Source organism: Oryctolagus cuniculus, chromosome 9 (assembly GCF_051225735.1).
Source record: "Oryctolagus cuniculus isolate XC-2025 breed Fujian yellow rabbit chromosome 9, ASM5122573v1, whole genome shotgun sequence".
NCBI classification, from domain to species: Eukaryota; Metazoa; Chordata; class Mammalia; order Lagomorpha; family Leporidae; genus Oryctolagus; species Oryctolagus cuniculus.
The window spans coordinates 21,331,999-21,348,284 of record NC_142875.1 but is presented as its reverse complement, the minus strand read 5'-3'; the positions used below and the strand labels follow the sequence as shown (position 1 = coordinate 21,348,284).

At 37.7% G+C, this 16,286-nt stretch overlaps 1 long non-coding RNA gene and 1 pseudogene across 5 annotated transcripts in view; one reads left to right on the top strand and one right to left on the bottom strand.

Moving 5' to 3' along the window:
• The window catches only part of LOC149124524 (uncharacterized), a 282,718-nt gene that overhangs the window by 217,201 nt on the left and 49,231 nt on the right, over positions 1–16,286 (bottom strand). The window lies entirely within an intron of this gene.
• Positions 7,740–7,865, top strand: LOC127492262 (U4 spliceosomal RNA; annotated as a pseudogene).

Here is a 16,286-nt window from a genome sequence, read left to right as displayed (position 1 = left end):
AATGTGTATTTATTTTTCATTTTCTGAATGAGTAATAACATTGAGCTTCTTTTACTATGCTTATTTTCCATCTATACATCTTCGGCGGCGTGTCTGTCCAAATCTCTTTCCTGTTAATTATGTTTTTTTGAGGTCTGGGAGTCCATTATATATTTTGATACATCTGTATCAGGTATATGGTTTATAAATGGTTTCTTGCAGTTAGTGACTTATCTTCTCATCCTCTGAAAATGTCATTCAAAGAGCAGATCTCAGTTTTGATGAAGTCCAATTTATCACTTTTTTCTTTTATGGTTCATGTTTAAGTATCATAGTAAAAATAAAAACTCTTTGCCTCAATCAAAAATAATTAATTTTTGAAACTTTAAACTTACTTATTAGTTCTAATAGTGTTGGCTCTTCTTTTCCAATCTTCATAGATAATCTTGTCCCCATGAATAAAAATGTTCTTACATCTTCCTTTCTAATCCAAATGCCTTTTATTTCCTTTTCTGAACCAACTGCACCAGCAAGACCCTTCAGAACAATGTTAAATACAAGTGGTATTAGGAAAAGAGCCTTCAATCACTCATTAAATATGACGAAGGCTGTAGGTTTTGGGCATAAGAAAGTTCCCAAACATTCCAAGTTTGTTGTGTTTTTATCAGAAGTAGTTGTTAAATTTTATTAACTATGATCACTATATATTGAATTGATCAAAATATTTTTCATTTTAATGCCTTAATATACACTACTATAATGTTTACATTTCAAATATTAGACCAATGTTGCATTTCTTAAACAAACCCTACTTGGTAAATATGCATTATATTCAAGTTGCTAAATTTTGTTTGTAACTTTTGCATATGTTGTTTGAGAAGGATGTTATGTTCATTTGTAGTATTCTTTGTATAATGTCTTTGTATGGTTATGATATCAGGGTAATATTGACCTCATGAAATTAGCTAAATAATATTTCTTTCCCTTCAATTTTCTGGAAAAGCTTGTGTTACCTACATTTCCTCCTTATATGTCTTGAAGAATCTACTGTGAAGCTACATGGGCCTGGAGTTCATTTAAAAAAAAATCCCGCTCTTCAGTAGAAACAGGGGTATCTGGATTATAAATTTATTTTTAATGAGTTTTGGTCATTTCTGCCCTCGAAGGAATTTGTGTACCTTATCTGTTTTGTTGAGTTCATTGCCATAAATTTATCCATATTATTTCCTTATTTGTTTTTTGATATCTATAACATTTCATATAAAAGGTGATTATATGGTTTTCATACAAAAATCAACAAACAGCAAATCCTGGTGAGGATGTGGGAAAAAGGGTACAATATCCACTGCTGGTGGGAATGTAAACTGATGCAGCCACTGTGGAAGACAGTGTAGAGATACCTCAGAAATCTGAATATAAATCTACCATATGACTGGGCCATCCTGCTCCTGGGAATTTAACCAAAGGAAATGAAATTAGCATATGAAAGAGTGATCAGTGGATGGCCCTGTGGCTCAATAGGCTAATCCTCTGCCTGCAGCACCAGCACCCCGGGGTTCGAGACCCAGTCAGGGTGCCAGATTCTGTCCCGGTTACTCCTCTTCCAGTCCAGCTCTCTGTTGTGGCCCGGGAAGGCAGGGGTGGATGGCCCAAGTCCTTGGGCCCTGCACCCACATGGGAGACCAGGAGAAGCACCTGGCTCCTGGCTGATCTTCGGATCAGCGCGGTGCACCAGCCGCAGTGGCCATTGGGGGTGAACCAACAGAAAAGGAAGACCTTTCTTTCTAAGTGATCAGTACCCCCATGTTTATTGCAGCTCAATTCACAATGACTAAGATATGGAATCAACCCAGATGACCATCAACCCATGATTGGATAAAGAAATTAAGGTATATAGGCCAGCGCCGAGGCTCACTAGGCTGATCCTCCACCTTGCAGCGCCGGCACACCGGGTTCTGGTCCTGGTCGGGGCGCCAGATTCTGTCCCGCTTGCCCCTCTTCCAGGCCAGCTCTCTGCTGTGGCCAGGGAGTGCAGTGGAGGATGGCCCAAGTCCTTGGGCCCTGCACCCCATGGGAGACCAGGAGAAGTACCTGGCTCCTGCTGTCGGATCAGCATGGTGTGCTGGCCGCAGCACACTGGCCACGGCGGCCATTGGAGGGTGAACCAACGGCAAAGGAAGACCTTTCTCTCTGTCTCTCTCTCACTGTCGACTCTGCCTGTCAAAAAAAAAAAAAAAAAAAAAGAAAGAAAGAAAAGAAAAAAAGAAATTAAGGTATATATACCATTATGAAATACAGTATAGCAGTAAAAAAAAATGTAATCCTGCCACTTGCAACAAAATGGATGCAACTAGAAATCATCATACTTAGTGAAATAAGCCTGATCACAATGATAGGTCTAAGAGTCAAAGGGATCACAATGCTAACTGATAGAATTAAAAAGGGAGAGAACGATCTAATATGGGAAGCAGGATACACAGCAGACTCATAGAATGGCAGTATCCTAAACAGCACTCTGGCCTCAGAATCAGCCCTTAAGGAATTTGGATCTGGCTGAAGAGCCCATGAGAGTATTTTAGGCATGGAAAGCCAAGACACTCTGGGGAAAAAAAAAAAAAAAGAGGACCTAACCTAAATGAAAGATCTCTGCAAGTGAGATCTCAGTGGAAAGAACGGGCCATCAAAGAAGGAGGTACCTTTCTCTGAAGGGAGGAGAGAACTTCCACTTTGACTATAACCTTGTCTAAATAAGATCAGAGTCAGCAAACTCAAAAGGCTTCCATAACCTTGGCAACTCATGACAAGAGCCTAGGGAGATTACTGACACCATAAACAAGAGTGTCAATTTGTTAAGTCAGCAACAGGAGTCACTGTGCACTTACTCCTCATGTAGGATCTCTGTCCTTAATGTGTTGCCCAATGTGAATTAATGCTATAACTAGTACTGAAACAGTATTTTACACTTTGTGTTTCGGTGTGGGTGCAAACTGTTGAAATCTTTACTTAATATATACTAAATTGATCTTCTGTATATAAAGAGAATTGAAAATGAATCTTGATGCGAATGGAATGGGAGAGGGAGCGGAAGATGGGAGGGTTGCGGGTGGGAGGGAAGTTATTGGGGGGGGGGGGAGCCATTGTAATCCATAAGCTGTACTTTGAAAATTTATATTTATTAAATAAAAATTTTAAAAAAGAAAAAAAGATAAGGTTTATATAACGTGATGCATTATTTTTACCATTTAAAAATTAACTTTCAGTGGCATTTAGTGCATTCAAAATAGCATGCAAACATCATCATTCCAGAACAGTTTTTTCAGTATAAAAGCAATCATTCCATATTTGATTTTTCTGGAAACCAGTGATCTACTCTTTCTATCTGCACAGATGTGCATATTCTTAATATTTATATAAATGGAAGCAGAAAATAAGTAGTCTTTTGTGTCTAACATATCATTTAGCATAATATTTTTTCTTTTTTTAGAAACCTTTTATTTAATGAGTACAAATTTCATAAGTACAACTTTAGGAATATAGTGATTCTTCCTACCATACCTGCCCTCCCACCTCCTACCCTATATCTTCCTCCCTCTCCCATTCTCAGTCCTATTCTCTATTAAGATTCGTTTTCAATTAACTTTGTACACAGAACATCAACTCTGTACTAAGTAAAGACTTCAACAATTTGCATACACACAAAATATAAAAAACTGGAAAGGCATTTTACAGTTAATTCTCATAGTACAACTCATTGAGGACAGAGGTCCTCCATGGCATGTAAGTGCAGTGACTCCTATTGCTAACTTAACAAGTAACACATTTATGTATGATGTCAGCGATCACCTGAGGCTCTTGACATGAGCTCCCAAGGCTATTTTGATTCTACAGTCTCCGTCAGTATTTAGACAAGGCCATAAGCAAAGTGGAAGTTCTCTCCTCCCTTCAGAGAAAAGCACATCCTTCTTTGATGGCCCCTTCTTTCCACTGGGGTCTCATGCCCAGAGATCCTTCATGTAGGACAATATTTTTTGCCATAGTGTCTTGGCTTTCCAAAGCATATTTTAAGGGTTTATACACATTGTACTACAGCATGCATTGATACATCATTAATTTTTATGGTTGAATAATATTAAATTGTAGGGATCTACAGAATTTGTTTTAATTGACTGACATTTGCTTTATCTCCACCTTTTATCTTCTCTGAATTGTGTTGGTATGAACATTCATGTATAAGTTTATTTTGAACATATATTTTATGTTCTTATCAATAAATAAATACCTGTGAGTGTGAATAGTTTTTTAAAAAAGGTGATTTAAAAACTCTCCAGGACTTCTCTGACTATATTATATTTTCTCTTGCCTTCTTTTCTCCTTACTCTCTTATAACCAATGACTTATAAACTCTCACCAATTATTTGAGCCCTTGGCCTATTATAAAACTGCTACTGCACTAGTAAAAGTATCCACTGTGGTTTTATAATCTTTAATTTGATAAATATCATTTCTTCTACCAAAATTTCTCACTTTTTAATTATGTCAGAGAGAAGTTATCAATATTTTTAACTTTTAAATTCATTAAATAAATACTGTGTTAAAATTTTTCTTACATGGATACATAAGTTTAGTGAAGATAACATTGCTTCAAAAACCAGAAAATATGGCCACAAAAATTGTCAAATGTACTCTGAGACTCTAAACATCAAAGTCAATATTAGGTAAAATTGGGCTCCCAGAAAAGACTTTTTTTAAAATTTATTTTTATTTATTTGAAATACAGAGAGAGAACTAGAGGCAGAGAGAAAGGTTTTCCATCCACTGGTCCACGTCCCAAATGGCCACAACAGCCAAGAGTGAGTCAGGCTGAAGCCAGGAGGTTCATCTGGGTCTCCCATGTGGGTGCAGAGGCTCAAGCATGAGGGCCATCCTCCACTGTCCTCCTAGGTGCAGCAGCAGGGAGCTAGACTGGAAGTGGAGCAGCCAGGACTTGAACCAATGCCCATAGAGGATGCCGGTGCTGTAGGCGGCAGCCCAACCTGCTACACCACAATGCCAGCCCCAAGAATAGCCTTTATTATTTTAAGATTTTATGACTTTTTCTTTTTTATGTAAACTGAATTTGTGTCATCTAGCATTAAAGTTCATTCTAAATGAAACTGAAAAGAATTCATTATCACCTACATGCCTTAAGGACAGAATTAGCTAAACTAAGGCATCTTGGTGGTTGCTCAGCCATTTCAGTTCTCTATATCTAGCAATTTTAGCACGGGTAGTACTAGGTTTGATAGAAACATGATTGTATTCTTTCAACCAGTGGCATGAAAAAAATAGACAAAAACATAATGATGTCTTGAAAAAAAATAAAGAGGAAGTAACAACAAAAATGTTTTGACTCTAATTTGCAGGCTTCTGTAAATTTTTGTGGGCCTTGAGATTGAGAGATTGCTGAGCACTACTATTGAATTTCAGTATAATTTTGCAGAGTACTGGACTTCAGTGTCTAAACTGCTCTTGATTCTTCTAAGTTTAGGTTTCCAACTCCTGCTGCTGTAATAGTTAACTGGAGATTAATCTATAACGAATCCTATATCTGGGGAAAGTCACATTTGTTTTAAATATGTATTTTCTTCTGTGCGGTTTTCAGAGTGATTTTCTTCTGTGTCTGGAGGAGAATGAAAAACAGTCACTCCTCTAACAGGAAGCCTGAAAAAAATATCCAGCTTAGCTTTATGATCATGAGCAGCTTCCTGTTGCATTCCAGGAATTGCTCTTGGGTGTAAACAGTCATCTTCCAGGGGGCAGTCATGGCTGCATCTGCCTTGTCGATCACTCACACCAGTGCAGCACACGAAATATCTAAGAGCTACTAAGTGAATTCTCACACAACAGAAAATCTCCACTTGTTGACTGTGTCAAACGTTGGTCAAGCTCATTGGAGTAAGCACAAATTTTAGGCAGGCAGAATGTCATCATTGATTGAACACTGTATGTTTCACCCAAATATTCTTTGATTGACTTTAACATAATGGAAAGGCATATTTCAAAGGCAAATTTCCACAAAAACTCCTTAAGCTTTCCAGCATCTGCCAATAATAAATAAAATAAGGACATGCCTATGAAAATACTCACATTATAATCAGAATATAAGAATAGTTGACTTGAGAAATTATTGAAAATGAAACACAACTTTCACCTAGTATGTATTATGTTGAGTATTATTTTACTGCGTAGAGACATAGAATTTCCCACTCAATGACTATTAGATAGAGATGTGGACAAGACATGAAGGATTAATCACAGAACTGATTAAAGGTATAAACTGTGTTGTCTAATATTGTAGCCACTAACCAAGTTTGGCTATGTAAGTGTAAATTCAATCAATATTTCAGTTCTTCAGCCTAGATATAGAATATTTCCATCAACACAGAAAATTCTGTTGGTAATCTGGCATGGTAATGATATTCACAATTTAACACATACAGATAAAAGTAACTAGGATTTTGATCCTAGAAAAAAAGGAATGCATGACTTTTATAGCACATGAACATTTTTATGTTGCTTCTATATAGCTTTTTAAAATATGCTTGAGTGTCTCCCCTGATTTTTTTTAACTAAATTGATTAGAATTCTTAACTATCATTATATAGTATAGAGTGACAAATACTAAAGTTTTGGGAACTTAAACTTGTAATTTGGGGAACATTTTCAAGAAAAAGGAAACAAACATAAGTTACTCAAAAGAGTATTTTTCAAGACTTAGAAAATAAATCACAAAACCATGAATTCTAAAAAACTGATGAACATCACAAATACAAAAATTTAAAGTCTTAATCCTCCACTAAATAAAATGTAGAACAAGTAAACAAAAACAAAGACCATACATCAGTAGTAATACAGGCAAGGGCTATGAACAATAATCAAATGATAAATGATGATTTCACTCATATGGAGTAAATTTTAAAATAATCACAGATCATTAAAACCACAGTATATAATTCTTAACCATTGGTTTGACAAAGATATAAAACAAAGCTTGACAAAACAGTATTTGCAGCAGTACTGATACACGCAGGCATTTCTTTCTTCTTTTGTTTTTGTGTTTTTATTTTATTTTTTTTAATTTTTAGCTCCCACAAAGGAGGGAGGCAGGGAGAAAGAGAAGTATCATTATATTCTTAGAACTGTATTTATGAACTACATTAAATCTTTTATCTTTGTATTAATATCACATTAACATGAGAATTGTAATGATTATCATATATTACTGTGACCTTGAGAACCTCATTTATTAATGAATTCTTTTTTAAAAAAGAAAGATTAGGGGCTGACACTGTAGCATAGCAGGTAAAGCTGCCCCATGCAGCACCGGCATCCCATATGAGTGCCATTTCAAGTTCTGGCTGCTCCATTTCCTATCTAGCTCTATGTTAATGTACTTGGGAAAGCAGTGGGGATAGCCCAAGTGTTTGGCCCCTGCATCTGCATGGGAGACGCAGAAGAAGCTCCTGACTCCTGGCTTCGGATTGGCCCAGCTCCAGCCATTGCAGCCATTTGGGGAGTGAACCAGTGGAGGGAGGACTTTGTCTCTGTCTCTCTCTCTCTCTGTTAACTCTGCCTCTCAAATAAATAAATATTTTAAAAAGTAGATAATTTAAAAATTAAAGTTTACATTAGAATATAACTTTAAACAGATGCATTTGATCAAAGCATATTACATGTTCTAAAATACATGAAATGTATTCACCATATTTGAAAGAGGTGGCAGCTCTGCACAGTGGCAGTATCGTAGCCAATGAGGTTTATCCGAGGCACGATTATTGCTAATTGAAAGAGCTGGCTAAGCCTGAATTTTTACAAGGTGTGATTTGTAAAGATGGTCCTGAAATCACCAAATATTCTCCTTATTAATCATAAGCATTGCTATTAGAATCTTCAAAAATTCATAATTTATTTTATGCAAAACTATAATCCAGTTGAAGGAAAGAACATTAAGAGTCATTTAAGTGATTGGCATTATCAGTACAGAAGGTTAAGCAACAGCCTGCAACACTGGCATCCCATATCAGAGCACTCTTTCAAGTCCCAACTGCTCCATTCTGGGAAAACAGCAGATGATGGCTTCGGCATCCTGCCGCTCACATAGGAGACGTGAATGGAGGTCCTAGCTTTGGCCTTGCTCAGCCCTAGCTGTTTTGGCTATTTGTGGAGTGAACCAGTGGATGGAAGAGCTCTCTCTTGATGTGTGTTTGTGATTCTACCTCTCAAATAAAAAAAAAAGAAATATTTAAAAAGAAAATAAAAGTCATTTAGGTAATAACAGCATTAAACTGATAGTAATTACAAAGATATGGGAAAATTCATAAAAAATACAATTGTTAGACTAGATATTTTTCAAAAACTAATTCAGAGAAAGGGTTTGGATTGTAGACTTAGGGGTGGACGGTATGACATGAACATGAGAAAAGTGAAGAAATTTACAAAAGTAATCCACATTAAGTCCAAAGTCAGCATGGAGAAAGAAATATCAGAAGTTAAAATAAATATTAGGTGTGGGGAGCAAGAATTTGGCCTAGCACTTAAGATACCAACATCCCATATAAGAGTGTTTGGGTTCAATCCCTAGCTCAGACTCTGGATTCCAGCTGCCTGCCAGTGCAGGTCCTGGGAGGTAGCAGGTGGTAGCTCAAGTAGTTGGGTCCCTGTCCCCCAATGAGAGTCCTGGACTGAATTCCTGGATCCAGGTTATGGTTGTTGCAGGCATTTGGGCAGTGAACCAGAAGACAGGAGACTTCAATATCTATTTCTTTTTCTACCCTAAGTCTCTCTCCCCAAGCTTCCATCCTTCCTTCCCTCTTGAATAAATAAATTTTTAAAAAATTTATAGAAGGGAGATCAGAGGCAAAGAAATCCATAGAAGACCAGAAGAAAAGAAATCCATAGAATCCCATATGTTGAAGTATTCTTGAGTTCTGGAAAAATTTTATTGCTTACTAATCTTGGAAAATATAATTTCAGGGGCCAGCACTGTGGTGTAGAAGGTTAAGCTTCCACCTGCAGCGCCAGCATCCCATATGGGCACTGGTTTGAGTCCCAGTTGCTCCATTTCTGATCCAGCTTCATATTAATGCACCTGGGAAAGCAGTAGAAGATGGCCCTGCATCCAAGTGGAAGACCCAGAAGTTGTTCCTGGCTTCTAGCTTCGGCCTGGCCCAGCCCTGGAATTTGCAGTTATTTGGGGAGTGAACCAGTGAATGGAAGACCTCTCTTTCTCTCTGACTCTCTCTCTCTCTCTCTGTAGTTCTGTCTTTCATATAAATAAATAATTTTTAAATGTAATATTATTTAAAAGTTTATAAAATATAAATTTAAGAATTTAAGAATTGTATGTCTGTATAGTGATGAGATTTATCTATGGGATTCTTTAGAGTGGAAACCTGATCACTTTATTAATATTACAGTCCATTCACAATGGTTTGACTTAACAATTTTTGACAGCTTTACAGTGGTGAAAAGTGATATGCATTCAGCTGAAACAGTAGTTCAAATTTTGACTTTTGCTCTTTTCCTGGTCTAGTGACATTATGGCATGATATTCTCTCATGATACTGGGCAGCATCAACAAGCTGCAGCTCCCAGCCAACCAAACAATCACAAGGGTAAACAAAAAATATTGTACAGTGTGCTATGCTGTTAACCACGATGTTGAGTAGGTTATGGCTGGTAAATGAATTTTGAATGACAGTATTTTCTACTTAAAATATGTTTATTGATGCACAACCCCATCATAGTTGAGGAGCAATTTTAATTTATTGTGTTCTATGCTTATAGAACTATGCCAATTATTTTGAACCATCTGTATCTCGTTTCATGCTTACAACAATCCGTTCTTATTTTATAGGAGATGAAATTTAAGCCTACAGGTGGTCACTTGCCCCAGCAACACAATCAGTAAGTGGTAGAAAAATAATTTAAACTCAGCATGTTTAATTCAGAAGCCAGTTTCTTATCACTACATTATATTGTCGTATACAAGAAATTCCTAATATTTCTATTTATTATAGAACATATTCCATAGGATGGAAAATGTTAGTTTACCTAAATTGTAAAAGAACCCTTTAGAGAACCCAGTAGGACTAGCTATGCTTGCATTTGGATGTTAACCTTCTTTACATTAATTCAAGTGTATCTATAGAGAAGTTATCATGTTCTAGATGCGAAATGCTAGAGATAATGAAATATTATGATCTAGTCACTCCTCTAAATATCTCACATTCTTATGAGGAAAATAGGAATGTAAACAAATGCATTAAAATATCAGAAGTGAAAATTTTACCAGAAGGCCCCAATTGCAGGTTTGAATAGACAGAAGAGAGACATATCACTTAAGATGATCCAGAGACTAAATTAAGTAAAATCAATGAAAAAAAATTAAAAGAGCCTTAGAGGATGGTAGATGCAATCAAACATATTAAAATATGCATGATGAGAGTCCCAGAAGAAAACAAGACAGATAGGAGTAAGAAAGATTTTGTTTTTAAAAAAAATAGTCACTGAAGTGCTCGCTTCGGCAGCACATATACTAAAAAATAGTCACTGAAAACTTCCCAACTTGATGATAATCATTAATCTACAAATAGAAGACCTAACAAACTCAGATCTACACCTAGACACATCATAATCAAACTGCCAAAGGACAAAGAGAGGGGCCGGCATTATGGCCTATTGAGTAAAGCTACCACCTGCCATTAAAGCTACCACCTGGCATCCCATATAGGCACTGGTTGGAGATCTGGCTGCTCCAGATCTTGATCCAGCTCCTTACTAATATACCTGGGTAAGCAGCAGAAGACAGCCCAAGTACTTGGGCTCCTGCATCCATGTGGGAGATCCAGAAGAAGCTCCTGGCTCATGCTTGGCCCAGCCCTGGCTATTGTGGCCATTTCGGGGAGTGAACCAGCAAATAGAAGATCTCTTGTCTCTATATATCTCTTCCTCTCTCTGTGTAACTCTGATGTTCAAATACATAAATGAATATTTTTAAAAAAAGACAATCTCCAAAACAACAATAGAGATATAACTCAAAGGATCCTTAATAAAATTAACACCTAAAAAAAATTAACAGCTGATTTCTCACCAAAAATCATGAATCCAAAAGTAGGGGGGATGATATATCCAAAATGTTAAAGAAAAAGATTATCAACCAGGAATTTTATACTCAGAGAAAAAATCAAAAACTGAAGGATAAATTACAATATTTCCAGTTGTAAAAAACTAAGAAAATTAGTTTTCAGCAGACCACCCTACAAGCAATTTTAAAAAAAATAAAGAGGCCTTCAACTGAAATGAAAGGCTATTAGAGTAACTCCAATCCCACATGAAGAAAGAGCACTAATAAAAGTTAACATAATACAAAAGACAATATAAATATATTTGTAATTATTTTTTAGAATTGTTTCCCCTTAAAAGATAGCAATAGAATACAACAGCTTTTTGCTTCATTTCTTTTTTTTTTTTTAAGATTTTATTTATTCAAGAGGCAGAGTTACAGAGAGAATAATGACAGAGGTAAAGGTCTTCCATCTTCTGGTTCACTCCCCAAATGGCCACAATGGCCGGAGCTGGGCCAATCCAAAGCCAGGAGCCAGGAGCCAGGAGCCAGCAGCTTCTTCCTAGTCTCCCACAGGGGTATGGCCCGGGTACTTGGGCCATCTTGTACTGCTTTCCCAGGCCATCATCAGAGAGCTGCATATGAAATGGAACAGCTGGGACTCGAACCAGTGCCCATATGGGATGCTAGCGCTGCAGGCAGATGCTTAACCTACTAGGCCACAGTGCCAGCCCCTGCTTCATTTCTAAGTTTGTCTTGAAGTCTTTCTCTTGGCAGTGGTCCTAAGGCCTAGTCCTGCCCTGATAGGGCTCCAGTGGGTTTGGTAGTTGATGTTTAGAGTGTGCCATTCATGGGATTACTTTAATCCTGGCAGATGGCTTAGTTTCTAAGTATCCCAACTGTGACCTGGTGTCGTCCTCACAGTTTATACTGGCAGATAGCATAATATCTCTAGTTTGATGTGTTTCAGATTCATGCCAAGATAGCCCCTCTCCTGAAGAACCTTAACTGGAAGAAAAGTTAGGTTCAAGTGTGAAACACAAGGCAGCGGCACAACAAAACACATAAAATAGCAAAATAGTTTATTACTTATGGGTTCTGAAAAGAAGAATATCAACAAGGGCCTCTGTCGCAGGCACTGTGCTCAACCTGCAGGGAGAAGTGGACCCCTGTGCTGAGGCCTTTATTAGGCTCCAAGGTGATACCCAAGCAGGTTTCCTATGGGGAGTCCTAACTGATGGGCTTAAAGCCAGCGGATCTGAGCCCTTTAGGACCATGCCAGTGCTTAGGAGCGGCCACTGTGGTGTAACTGCTCAGCCCATGTAAGACACAGGCATCACTGTGCTAAGTCCAGTAGGTGGAATCTGTGTTTCCCAGGCAGTGACTGTATGAGGCAGATATCTGGATAGGCCTCACTGAAGAACTGGCAAGAGATGGAGAGATCAAAACTGTTTCAAGGATAACTAAGCCCAACTTCTAGGTAAGTCAGTTAATGCTATATTCAAAATGGATGCCAAAGCAACATAAAACTACAAACATTGACAACACCTTTGCCCACTATCTTAGCTGGCCAGATTGCCATAAAAATATACCACAGACAGTGGCTTAAACATCAGAAATCCATCTTCTCACGTCTGGAGGTTAGAAGCAGATCAATGTGTCCACTGATCTGGTCTCTGGTGAGGACTCTTCTTACAAATTACCCACACATGGCAGAGAAAGGCAGAAAGAGAATATGAGAAAAGGCAGAGTGGGAGAGAGAATTCTGCGAAGTTTCTTCTTATAAAGACAATAATCATATCAGATCAGGGCTCTACCCTTATGACCTCATTTAAATTTAGTGACTTCCTTAGAGGTCTGTGTGCAAGTACAGCCCCACTGTGGGTTAGGTTTTCCACACATGGATTTTGGAGGGACACCAACATTCATCCCACAACAGCATCCTCTATTTGGTTCCTCTCTCACATGCCTGGTTCCTTACTCCTACTTCCTAAGATCACTGTCCAAATAAACTATTTGTAGCAATAGATCAAGTTCTACTTTTGTGGAAACCCAGGCTAAGACATGAATTTCTATAATGCATTGTTTGTAAACAGTGAAAGAAGAAAATAAGAGAAGGAGGAAGAAAGGAAGAAGGAGAGAAGATACAGAAGAAAAATCTCAACATTAATCAACACAAAAATGGAAAAATAAGGTGATATATATATGTATACAAAACAGAATTAAGTATTACAGTTAAAATGACAAGCAAATCAAAGAATGAATACAGTATAATTGCATTTATATGAAGCTCTAAACAGATGAAACTCATACTATTATGTTATTTTGTTGTTGTTTAGGGAATTGGTTCACATGTGGTAAAACTATAAAGAAATCAAGGAAATGACAAAGATATCATTCTGGGTTACCCCTGGGGGTGAAGAAAGAGGGATGCAGCATTATTGGTAACGTTATCTGAAGCTGGGTAGTGGGTATTTGGATGTCTACTTTTTTTTTGTTTTTTTATATCATATGTGTTACCTTTATACCATGCATATGAAGAGTCTTTAAAAATATGTGAAAAAGCCATATTATGAAAAAACTATATATAGATTTCAGAAAAAAATTAAAGATAAACTTTTTATTCAATCTCAGTGAACTTTTTGAAGTAGCCTTATATGGCATAATTTTAGTATTATATAAATATCTAATCCCTTTATTCAACATCTTAAAGTAGATAACATTTCAAAACCAAAAAGCATTAACTTGAAACATTAATGGTGGATTTTGAAAACACAAGTTTTACTAAGGATGTACTCACTTAACTTTTTTTTTTTTTTTTTTTTTTTTTGACAGGCAGAGTGGACAGTGAGAGAGAGACACAGAAAGGCCTTCCTTTTCCATTGGTTCACCCTCCAATGGCTGCTGCGGCCAGCACACTGTGGCCAGCGCACCGCACTGGCCAGGAGCCAGGTGCTTCTCCTGGTTTTCCATGTGGGTGCAGGGCCCAAGCAGCAGGGCCATCTTCCGCTGCACTCCCAGGCCACAGCAGAGAGCTGGACAGGAAGAGGAGCAACCGGGACAGAATCCGACGCCCCGACCGGGACTAGAACCTGGGGTGCCGGCGCCGCAGGCGGGGGATTAGCCTATTGAGCCGTGGCGCTGGCCCTCACTTAACTTTTAAAAATGAAACAGCAAACTTGTTTTTACCAACAACATTTCCAAATTCATCTAGGGGAAATCCTAGGAGCAGAAAGAATATTTCTTCCATAGGCAGAATACACGTTGAGATCCACCAAACAGAAAGCATCTATCAAGAATAAGTTTTAGGAGGGAATTAATTTTAAAATTAACTAATCTACATGACTGAAAAACTTTAAATAAAACTCTAAACCCAGCAACAGCAAAGATAAGGTGCCTTTCCCTTCCCCTTCAGAGCCTGGTTTTGCTAACTGGATACAAGCCAAGAGACTTTAGAGGACTCCATTTTTCACTCTATAAGATGAAGACAATACTTGCCATCTCCCAGATAAAGGTTATGAGGATTAATCTGTCCATAAAGCATTTGGAGGTCTTTGTAATAAAGATGAAAAGCACATATTAAATTTGTTGTATTTCACAGGTGTGAGCTCACAAGACCAGTTACCTTGAAACTATTTATTCCCTAAGAATTAGGCCTACAGTATAATATTCTCTGACACCAAATATGTACTTAGATCTTATTTAAGGTATCATGGTCTCAAATAACGAGGCTTCCCATTGACATGGTTGATTAAGAGAGATGACAGCAATTTTCCACTTCCTATTTTTGCATGCATTTACCCTGGTTGGAATGTGGTTGAAATTTAAAATGTGCAAATTGGTTACAACTTTCTCCTGGATAACACCCTAAAAACAGCCAAGGATGGGCTGTGTTGCTAGTTTAAAAGCCAGAAACCTAAATGTCATATAAAAGGTAGTCATTAATATTTATCTTTAAAAATGAACCCGAGCTAGCCAAAGATAATTTTTTTCCAAATAAAAGTCATTATCATTACCATTTACTAATGGAACCCTGTTTATTTATTATTGTCACTTAGCATTATGGGAAAAGTGCCTTTCAAGAATTCACATCTGTCTCTCCCCTAAACTCAACATTTCTATGTGCCATAGTATAAAAGTAAAAAAAAAAAAAAAAAGTATATTACTTTTAAGATTTAGGCAGTGAAGTAACTCCATGCCTAGGCCACTGTAGCTTCAGGGTCAAAAGACTTTAGTTTTAGTTTCCAGAAATATTGAGCTATCATGGCCTCTTCCACTCTTTTTGCAATGTAACAACATCTCTGAAGATATCTAAAAAGTCGATTTTTCTTCCCGTCAAATTTCCCCGACTCATTTTCTCATCTACTTATTCATTCAACAAACATTTATTAAATACCAATTAATACATACAAATGCTTTGTAAACTGAGAAAATGCAAATAAAACATAATTGCTGCCTTTAAGGAAATGCATTGTTTAGTAGACAAGACGGAGAAGGAAATAAATAATCATGATTTAGTATTATTTCTAAAAAATCAACATTTCAGGGGCTTGTGTTTTGGCATAGCAGGTTAAGCCGCTCGCTGCAATGCCAGCATCCCATATGGACATTGATTCAAGTCTTGGCTACTCCACTTCCAGCCCAACTGCCTGCTAATGTGCTTGGGAAAGCAGTGGAAGATGCCCAAGTGGGACACCTGGAAGAAGCTCCTGGCTTCGGCCTGACTAGCCCTGACCGTTTCAGTCTTTGGGGGAATAAACCAGCAGATGGAAGATGTCTCTGTGTTTCTCTCCCTGATAATGCTGCCTTCCAAATAAATAAATATAATCTTAAAAGAATCAATATTTCAAAAAATTAAATGCATGTTTTTAGCATGCAAGCTTCAATGATCCTGTGGAACCCCTAGTTAAAATGCTGTCATGGCTTTCATGGTTTTTAGGATAATCTTGGAATTTGTACTAAGAACCTGTCATGCAAGTTCCTGGAAGGGACAGTGCTACGGCACAGTGGGCTAAGCCATGGCCTGCAGTGTCAGCATCCCATATGGGCACTGGTTCTAGCCCAAACTGCTCTACTTCTGGTTCGGCTCTATAGCAATGTGCCTGGGAAAGCAATGGAGGATGACCCAAGTGCTTGGGCCCCTGAACCTACATGCGAGACCTGGAAGAAAACTCCTGGCTCCTGGCTTCAGCTTGGCCTAGCC